Genomic DNA, 11,187 nt, shown 5'->3' on the forward strand with positions numbered 1-11,187 from the left:
TATATTTTCTCGCAAAAGTTTTGCGAGATCCTGAGTTTGTTTTGCGAGAACTCGCAAAAGTTCATCTTAATTTTTTTTTCCTCCCATGTCCCTTGCGGGGCTCCGTAAGAGCCAGCTCTTCCCTGATGTCCATTTTTGGGACAGAGTTGTTCTCTTTCTGGGATCCTGTGGCAAAAATTTATAGGAATTTGATCTTCTTAGACTGGGACTGACATTTCTTTTCTCACATATTAATTGGGATTTCTAACTGCATAATTTTTCTGAAGCCAGCTGCTTTTACTTTGCTCCATTTGCCCCAGATGATCTGTCTCCACTCCTGTAAACCCACTCAGAATTATGTAGTAAGTTTAAGCTCATTGTTGAGTCGAGTGGTTGGATGCCTTTTTACTCTTCTGTCTGTAGCTGCGGCATCAAATGGCACACACAGCGTGGGGCAACACAGCCGTATTTAAATGTGAAAACCGAATGTGAAAACCGGAGATGTGCGATTTTGTATAGTTCTACGTATGTAGTGGTTCTACATAGTGCTGGTTTAAGTGCACAAAGACGTGAGAAAGCAGTTTAGAATGACAAAAAATGTTGCAACAGAGCTCCAGGTATCTTATTGCAACATCTCTTTGTTGGGTTTAATACCATTTCTCTTAGCATTTTTAACGTTTTGGTCTATTTCTCAAATCAGTGAGCAGTTTAATCACAATATCAAATAACCACTTGTGCATACAAGGATTTATTGGAAATTGCAAATGTTTCCTACATTCCTATCCCATGCTGATCGAAATCTATTTTAGTGGCTGTTGAATAGTCTGACATCCTAAAAGGTCCACCTATTGCAACATGGCTAAACAAACTGTCTTAACCTGTCGAACATGATTTCTGCATATTTCTGTTAGACTGTGCTGCAGACATGTCCTGCTGACAGGAAAAAGAAAGCTTTACAGTAGTGCAAAGGCCAAAAAAATAAAATAAATGAAACATGTAAAATGTAAAATGTACCACTCCCAGGCAGAATTTTGCAAGCTGAGCCGTACTGTGAATTGCAGCGTAGTTTGATAGGTCACCAATTTCTTTCGCTTGCAACGCACCATTAAAAGACTGTATCTAATGTAGCTTTTGCATGTGTCAGCTGTGTTGCTTTACTTTTCTTTGTGCTTCACAGTGCTGCAAAACAGTCTCTTCTGTAACGCAGTGACAGCGTCTGTTGACAAATTACAGCAAAAGCAGGAAAGGCATATGTGAATCTTATCCAATCTCTTGCAATCAATCTCCCACACACGGGTAACTTTGTCATATGACTCAAAATGCACCAGGCAGCCTTGTTCATTTGCAGTCGTTACCATCGAAACTCACACTTACAGAGTACACTGATATATTGACAGCATTGCTAAGCTGTCTTGCTTGAACGCAACCGAACAAGGACTTGTCCCCTGACGGCATCAAAATGTTTACTGAGACAAAAACTTGGGCTCTTTTTGCAGGTTATCTACTGTGTGATGCCGCTTGCAGGAACGGTTTCATGGTATGCCCTCACTCTTTTACAAACATCAGTTTGATTTGAGAGAAAAATGAAAGCTCCAAGTGTTTGCAAAAGTCAGGGGTAAATTATTAATTCTAGGAGCCTTCCTTAAAGGTTTTTGAGCTATAAACAAATCCAGCTCTTCAAAGACTAAGATGATTATAAAATGGGTAAATGTATTTATTCATAGGCCTTCCTTTATATAGAGCTTGTTATTCAATTTCTCTTTCTCTTTTCTGTAGATCAACAAAATTTAAATATAATATTTTATTTCTAAGTATATGTTATTGCCTTGTCTCCTTTGTTTCCACAATTTAATGCATTAGAAGCGATTTGGTGTTTTTCTTATGACAACATGTGAGATTAATTTTAGATAAACACAGACTGTTTTCCATCTCTTTACTTTCACATGTAGCAAAGCTCACGATATCAGTTTCGAGCCATTCACATATTGCCTTTAAACAGCATGCAAAAGGAGGATTTTGGGGGGGGGGGACGAGCCAAAAGATTGGAAATACAAGCTATAATTTCAGACGAACATTTCTGGGTAGCGGTTTCATGAGTAAATGGAAAAGCTGAAATCACAGTGACCTTTCGAAGACTTTGTTTCACAGGATGTCTGAGTGCAGTCTCATTCTTTCTTTCTTAAGAATGCTGATAAAAGCTTAAGTTTGGAATAATGTGCAGTCGTTGTTTATCTCAGTTTCTTTGGCACATTTCTCAGTTCAGTTGCATTTCCCAAAACATTCAGAAAACCATTAGATAATCTGCAAATGATTTTAACTTGCCCAAAACTTGTAATTCATTTGTCCAAATCAAATATTTTGTGAAAAAAAAGCTAAAGTCTTTCGCTGTAGTGTGAAAATGATTAGATGTTTCATCGGAAATACTTTGGAAGTGTGTCCTTCATCTTTTACATTTCTAAAACGTCCTACATCTTTTCACTGACACTGCTTACCTACTCTACAGATGACTGCATGCAAGCAAAACATTACCTTTAGTCTCTATGGTTGTTAACGAAGCTAAAGCATCAGAAGAAAAATATACAGAAACGCATATAACAATTGATTAAAAGATTAATTAAATGAATAACTGGTGAATAAAAAAAGTTCTCCACATCACAGCGCATCCTGAGCAACAAAGGCGGCAGTTGTTTTTTGTTTTATTTTTTATTCATGCATTGTATTTATTTCATATTTAGTTGAACCTTTAATTATGGCAACCTTGGCAATCATTATGCACTTCAAAGCAATCGCACATGAAAGTTGTTTCAAAGTCGGGCGTGCTACAAACTGGGACCTCTTGGTTTTAGCTTTGTTGACATTTTACTTATCTCAGCATCCTCCGGTGCTGTAAACATGTACGACTGAACTGTGTTTCTATGCACTGAATATAGTTAAATCAATATGCATGAGCCCACCTTCTGTCTCAGGTTAAAGTGAAGCAATACTGAGCCAGTATTACTGAAACATGCCAGAGGTGCATTTAATGACGTTTCAGTTCGATGCCTGTTGCATTTTGAAAAGCTTCATTTTTTTTTTTTTACACCTGGGCCTTGGTGTTAAGAGCTTTCAGCTGTACGCTCTCATGCATGCAGCGCTATGAGCCCACTGAGAGTGAAAGTACGGGGCAGAACATCAGCTTGAACTCAGACACACGTGAATTTGCATAACGCGTGACACAAGGTTGCAATGAAGGGCAAACTATGAAGATGCTCATGAATTTCAAACACCTTAAGTTTGCATGCATACATGCGGAATGGGATATAGTCTTCATCATGCTTATTCATTTAATTACAATCAGAACTGCAGTTCAGAAACGTGAACTTTTTGTTGCCCTCATATATAAAGAGACTGCACCAGGTGTCCATGGTAAATTCTCATTTAATGTAACTACTAACTTATGTGTTTAGTCATTCTGAAAGGATAAAACCTAGTGAAGGAATTACTATTAATGTACAAATGTTCCTAATCCTCCTTTCTTTTGGCCTTTTGCTTCACTTTTACAGTTCATCTGCTCTATGCTACTCAGTGCTTCCTTTTCAAATGTTTCTCAATTATGTTACCTTTTCCTGTTATACCCATAAAACCTCTCAAGGCTGGATTTCAATTATTTTTCGTATCATGTAATGTGTAAGACTTCTGGAAAATCTGGAAATGCACAGGCACGTTGAAACTAACACGCCGGAATCAGCGCGCTGTTTAGAAGCAATATCACGTTGTCATGCGTTGTGGTTGCGCTTGGAAGTTGTGTTTTTTATCTCGTTTGGTGCCTTTTACTTTAATCTCTATGAATTTTACCTCGCCAGGTTGAATCTTACGAGTTTTTTTTTATCTCCCTTCTCCATCACCTCATTTTTATCACTGTAATTATTCACTCTGCTAAGCATGTAGGCCCACACTGGGAAAAGCATTTCTTCTCCACTGGAGAGCCTGTCTGTCCTGTTTACCTAGGAGGCTGATGTGTGGGAGTGCACATGTGGGTAAGAAAGAGACGCTTCGTCATCTTTGCTGCAAACATGTTGATTGTCAAATGTTCCTGCATTTTGTTGAAGGCCGGATCAAGAAGCCATCCTGGCTCTTTTTTGTAGCAAATGTTGCCTTTTGTCCTGGCTGTGACTGCATCTACACAAGGACAATATCACTGACAGACAGAGCTAGTTTGGTGGGTGAGTACGAGGCAAGGAAGGAGCGAAAGAGACAGATGGAGACTGAAAGACTGCGCTGCAGACAAAGCCAGGTGAAAAGATGAATGAGGTTGAAGCAAAATAAAGAAAGAACTGACGACAGCATGCCAAAAACATTCAGAAAAGCATCCGTGTGGCAAAGTAAAACTGAGTGTGTCACACTGCTATACAGCCACTTGACCGGTGACTTTTTAAAAAATGGCCAGATTTAGCTTTTGAACATATGTTGTATATCCACAGGAGCTCAGGAAGTGAAACTGAAGCCAACACTTCATGCACAGGATGTATCCATATTGGAATTGCATCTGCCATGTCTGCATTCACTAAAGCAGGGAAAGAGGGCAAAGAAAGGGGGTATAGAAGAGGAAGGGAGAGGGAGGAAGGTTATGGAGGAAAAACATAAAATGTGAAACAGACACAAGACTAACGAGCAGGGAGGTGACAAAGAGCAAGAAATAGTGAAAAAAAAAAGACTAATAGGAACAAAGAAAACATGCTATTCATATATATATAATATGGCTGTGCCGTAATCAATCTATTCATTGTACTTGATGTGTCCCTGTCATTCACTTCAGGCATGTATACTTTAAACCTTGTATCTAATAAATAGCATCTCTGTTTTTCTGGCGATCGCCATCAAAAGTTTTGTTTAGCACCCAATAAATATCACATTTTCAATATCTAGCAATAAATAAATAAATAAATAAAATAAAATAAAATAAAAAATTAGGTGCCATATGAATACTGAACAGCTATTGCTTGCTGTAATCAATCCTTCTGTCCAGATTGGCTGAAATCTGTTCCTAGTGTGCTTCCAATGTAAGTGATGGAAAACAAAATCCAAATCTAGTTCTTTGCAAGAAGAATATATTTCAATGTTTATCTGTGGCTAATATGAGTGAGACAAATCAGTGGATATTTGTGAAAGTAACAGTCTGTTTAGTCAGAAAACCCTGTTTTTGTGTTACCATCCAGCCAGCTCAACAACAGAGGGAGTTTTATCTAAACAATACAGCACCTCTTGATGACATCAAGGCTCACACTAGCGTCACATAAACGTAGGACAAGAGCTGGAGAGTTTCTCATTCATTTTTTTCTTTTTAAACAAAGCTCGATTTTTCAGATCTGAATGAGCTACCAGACAGCTGCAAGTGTCCTTGTAGCTCAAACCCCACACTAGTACTGGATATATAAATAGTAAAGTAATGTTATTCATCCTCAGATAAACAGCTAGACAATGCTCTGAAATTAGTTCCCTGCCCCCTCAGATGTGTTTCCAACTCTGCCAACAAGAGCTCAAACTGCCCCACTGACATCCTGAAACATGTGGTCATGACACAGTCTCAACTCCTGGATCAAACCATGAAATTCTATAGAACCATGTTCTATGGAAATTTAAAACGCATGTCCTCTTATATGTATCTCATTTTTCCCAGAAACAAAACTCAGTTAAAAATTTATTTTAAAAAAATCAGGTAATTCTTTGTTTTTACATTCATCAGCTCCCAATCAGCCCAAATGGCAAAGAGAAATTAAAAATACATGCTATTAAAGAGTTCAGGTCTTAGCAGGTTAAGGGACACAACAAGTGTTGTTTCGTCTTGTTTTGTTACAACATGTTCAGTGAGTCTTGGCGTTAAGGCGGCATTTCTTCATCATCATCATCATCATTTATTTATTTATATAGCACTTTAAAAACACACCTGGTAGACCAAAGTGCTGTACAATACTAATACGCACATAGTAATAAAACCAGACATAGCAATAAAATTTAAAAAATAAATAAATAAATAATAATAATAAAAATAAATAAATAATATCAGTTACCCACAGAGTTAAAAGGCAGGTAATAAAAATAGGTTTTTAATAAAGACTTAAAAACTGCTATGTATTTTCTTCTATTTGATCTCAAAAAGCTCCTAAAACAGTCAGTGATCCCTGTTGACCTCCCTCGGCTTTTATTACCGCTAATCATTTATTTAAGCTCAGTTTTTAAAACCTTAGGATATAACTACAGCCCAGCCCATGCTGCAGTATATGAATGACTAACTTTGTATTGTGGATGAATTATCTCAGTTGTTCTCCTGGCTGAAGTTTGGTCCTTTTACAGCATCCTGCCATGCGATTACATTTGTTTCTGACCACCGAGAAAACTCACGTTAACTTTTATCGAGTGGAAAAAAAAGTTAGCTTGTTTATATTATGCTAACATAGCTATGTCGCTAGCGGTCACGTAGCACATCATTATATACCAGCTAGCCAAACTTCAGTAACCCTACAAACGTCACTGCTGTTTAGTTTTCTGTCTTCATTTATGCTGGAAGTGATAAGAAAGCTGTATGTTTTAATTTGTTTCCAAAACCCCGCAGTCAGGACATGCTATATTGTATTTAGATAGAAGCTAGCGAGCTAACTCCCTGCTAACTTCTAACTCTGTTAAATGTCATAAATTCCGTTTTCATGGATGCCTGGATGTTAAACTCAATTGTTACACCTGGTAGAGCAGAACGCTGATCATTTTATTAAAGATGAAAGACTTTAGACAGTTTTTCAACTCTCAGTAATGCCACAGTGATCGTTTGATATATGGACCTGCAGCGGAGTTTAGACCCAGACACGGCTAGTGACGTCAGACTGAACAACCGGATACTAGTTTGTTTGTTTGTTTGTTTTTAAATTAGCAAAATCAACATACAAACAAAATGCACCATATATTACACATTCAAAGAATAGACATTCCTTACATATTAGCAACTTTCATACATAGGAAAAAGAAGATATAAAGATGGGGTCATATAATTTAACAGATTAAATCAACTCACTAAATCAAAATCTTCCAAAAAGGAAAAAAAAAGCAGCCTTTTTATTTTTAACTAAAGTCAAAGATTTAACCAACAGGTTTAAGTTGTTTCTCCAGTAAGCTAGTGTTGGTTTGGTCTTATAAAAACGACAAGCTTTGTATAAATTGCTTGCACAAGATTAATAACACATTAACACCATAATTAGCTTTTTTTTTTCTTTCAACAACACGCCAAACAATATCATATTTAAGGTAAATGGGGTAATTTGAATCCCACTGGAATAAAGCCAGGTATGAAAATCCAACCAAAATATTTGTATAAAATTGCACAAAAACAATAGATGGTCCAAATCCTCTTCTTCTGTTTCACAAAATACACAATTACCAGTTTCTATTTTGAATCTATCATCAAGGAGTCTATTTGTCGGGTAAATTTTATTCAAATTTTTAAATTGGACTTCTTTCCCTTTAGGAGGGACCTATACTAGTAAACACGTGTTTAAGACTGTAAGGCAATAATAATATCAGTTACCCACAGAGTTAAAAGCCAGGGAATAAAAATAGGTTTTTAATAAAGACTTAAAAACTGGCACTGATGTAACCTGTCTAATATGAAGAGGAAGGTTATTCCAAAGCGCAGCAACAGAGAACGCTCGGTCTCCTCTAAGTTTCAGCCATGAATTTGGGACCGAAAGCAGCAACTGCTCAGCTGACCGAAGGGAAGGAGTGGGGACGTGGGGCTTCAACAAGTCAGACAAATAAACAGGTGCCAGACCATTTAGAGATTTAAAAACCAATAAAAGGACTTTAAAACGGATCCTGAATTCAATTGGAAGCCAGTGTAAAGAGGCCAAAATCAGAGTGATGTGATCAAATTTTCTTCTGCAACTAAAAAGGGGTTCTTGTCTGTCCTTACATGCTAAAGAGACACAGGAGGATGAAAGAAACACACAAGCACAGGAGAAACCATGAATGGGGCACCAAAAACTACACGCAGAAGATGAGCAATTTAACGAAGGACTTAAAATATCGATGTCCAGATCTGTTTGAAGAATTCTAGTTGAGTATGTTTCACTTCACAGTAGCAACATCCAAATTATTTGAATTATTTGCTATGTCAGTTGAAATCGTGAAATACATGTTAACATTTTAGGAGAGCTGCCATTCTGAAATCCACTTTGTTCCACAGGCTAAAATGTTTGCATCAGCTAACATTAAATGCTAATGCAAATATAATGTAACTGTAACATTAGCAGGCTAGTCACCAACAAACCTAACATATCAGTCTGTGTTAATGTTAACAATACATTTTAATGTTAACATTTTAAATAGATGATCGAGAACCACTTTCCTTTGGTCCTGATAGGTATTGAGAATTCCTCTAGTTACCGACTACATTGCTAAAGGTTAGCCATAAATATTACATAGATTAAGCTTAAGCGTAGTTAGTTAGGTTCCAATTATAAAATGATCTGTATAACCATGAAATGCAAATATTCACTAAATAATAATCTTATCTTTAAGCATCATGAAACCATACTAGTTAGTCCCAGAAAGCTAATCCCTACAGCACACTTAAGGTAGAAGAATTCATCCATGGTCATCTACCATCATATGAAATGCTAATCATAATTACAAGGAGCTACAATACAAGTAGGCAATAATTTTCCCTGAAACTGAAAACTGTAACTTTTTTTAAGCAGATTTGTATTGTGCAGGTAAGCCATTAGCACATGTAGATAAAGTTAGCAAATTATCGCTTTTAGCTTAGTGGCTGGTGACCTCACTTGTTAAACATTAACTCTACTAAATTGTCCAAAAACTGTGGCTTAGCTTCAGGTCTTTAGACGCGGGCTCTAACAACAACTGGCTGCGACACTGCTCTACTACCTTACCAGCATTTACAGAGTGGACCCGAAATCAGATGCGAAACAGCTGGAGACGGGACAAATGTTTTCATTGGTTAAACAGCTCTTTTACATGACAAATTGTTTTTAAATTTTTGCCTTTTACCTAAATATTTTTAATTTTTCCATCTTTATCTTCAAAGTCCACTCAGCCACATTTTATCAGCTTTATCTACTACAGGCTACAAGTCATTAAAAGATGTGCACATGCATGCCGAGGTATTTAGTCTTACAAGCATGAACAAAGCAGCAAGTGCATTCAAATGGGTCGCTATGTGGCACTTTTGATGTCTGTCCCTTTGATGGTAATGTGGCGGAAAGGGAGATGAGGAGAGGGCAGATACTAATGGGCAGATAAGAGGAAGGATGTGATGCAGGCATGCTTCAAGGAGATGAATTTATTAAATGGCTGATGGCCGATGACACTAAGATCAGTGATGGAACATGAACCTGGGGGAGCTTTCTGTCTTTTCCTTTAGTGGTCACAGTGTTGGATTGGCAAAAAAAAACACAAAGGAAATACTACATAGATTGATAGCTGGGACTTAAAAAGGCAACGGAGGGAGTACGGTGGGGAAAACAAAAGGAAAGGGGCCAGAATTCCTTGAGCACAGCGTTTCCAGTTCACCTTTTTTCTTTAGTCAGTGCTCTAAATATAATCTAAATATTAAGGAGGTGATTTTTCTGGTACTTTATTGTATTTAGGTACAACTTCTATTTTTTCCTCTTTCTAACAAATACTGCAGTCACAAATTTATTGTTGTCATGAAAAGGGAAAGATAAACCTGCTTTACTTTGATTTAAATGTATTACAATCCAACTAAAATCTAATTTGGGCTTCCAGATGGGCTCACTCCTGTTCTGGCATGCCACATTGGGTAAAAAATGTAGTATTTCATTACTTCCACAGTCTCAAGTGACACTATGACTATTTTCTTTGGTTTCTTTGCTGGAACTGGAATTGTGCAGCAATGACCATGCTCTGCTCTCTCAGGGGGATGCATCCACTTGCAGATCTGTTGTTCACGTGTATGTATCCTTCCTGTTTTGTGGCAGATGTTCACTCTCCTGCACATATGGTATTCAGCCAGCTAAAAAACAGTAAAGGGGATGTCCACTCTTTTTGCCGCGGTATGCTTGAGGGGTAATTCTGGCATGCATAAAGCTGAGATTATTAGACGCCGTTGCCTAGAAAGTTTAATGCGTCATGTAAACAAAGCGGAAGTGCTGCATTACGATTCATTGTGTCTCACCACACGATCTCCTGTTGTGCAAATGCATGGATCCGTTTACACAGTAATAAATATTTTAATAAAGTGTGCACTGCCTCTAGACCAGAACAAGAAGTAAACATGCTCGTATCCATATCTTTGTAATGGCTGCATCACCTTGAATTGTGTTTGCTACCGAGTATGACCCTTTTTTGATTCCTGACAGCAACAAACAGCTTAATAATGATCTCCCGCTTTCAAGCCCACACAGGCTTTCCAGCAGTCCAGCACTCACCCGGGACGTGTGATCTCATTATTTCCACAAAGCTGTGTGTTGTAGTAACAGAGGGGATATAATGTACTCTAGGTGAAGCATAAAACCTGTCATAGAGTTTGGGTTTTTTGCTGGCTGAGGTTTTTCCATTTACACAGATTAAACTAATAAGTGCTTTCTGTCTAACATTCACACACCATATGAATCAGATCAATGAAACACATCAGAGAGCAACTTGACCAAGGGGCAGCCAGGGATCAAACCGCCAACCCTCCGATTAGTAGATGATTAGCAGATGACCTGCTCCACCTCCTGAGCTCAGCTACAAATTTCCTGATGTAAGGCCTGGCAGAAAGCCACCCAATGTAGCTGCCTATGTTGGTGGCACACCAAATGTTTAAAAAAGCCACATCTTTAATCCTTGTACAGGATGTGTCATATTTAAGTGGGTACACTGACATGACGCTTAAGTATAAAATAGGAAAAATGCAGTAAGTCATTTGGTTGCTTTGCTGGGGTTGTTAGTCTACTCTTTAAATTGTGTTAACTTTCCCACACTGTCAAAATCAGTCCTGACATCATAGCTCTAATCCAATCACTTTCTTGCTTGCCCTCTCTGAGCCAATCAGCCTTATTTCTGGCTGTTTTAAATCTCAGCGCTCTTCTGTCATTCTGCCTTTCAGACACCCACCTCCTCCCCATCTCTATCTCACCCTGGTCAGTCAGACCCCCATCTTCACCTCCTCCACCAGTGGTCCTGTCCTAATTCCTGTCATTTCTTGGATTCCTGTCTGCT

Source organism: Mchenga conophoros, linkage group LG4 (genome assembly GCF_057382185.1).
Source record: "Mchenga conophoros isolate Kocher_MC1m ecotype Shallow Benthic linkage group LG4, M_conophoros_male_GT1.1, whole genome shotgun sequence".
NCBI classification, from domain to species: domain Eukaryota; kingdom Metazoa; phylum Chordata; class Actinopteri; order Cichliformes; family Cichlidae; genus Mchenga; species Mchenga conophoros.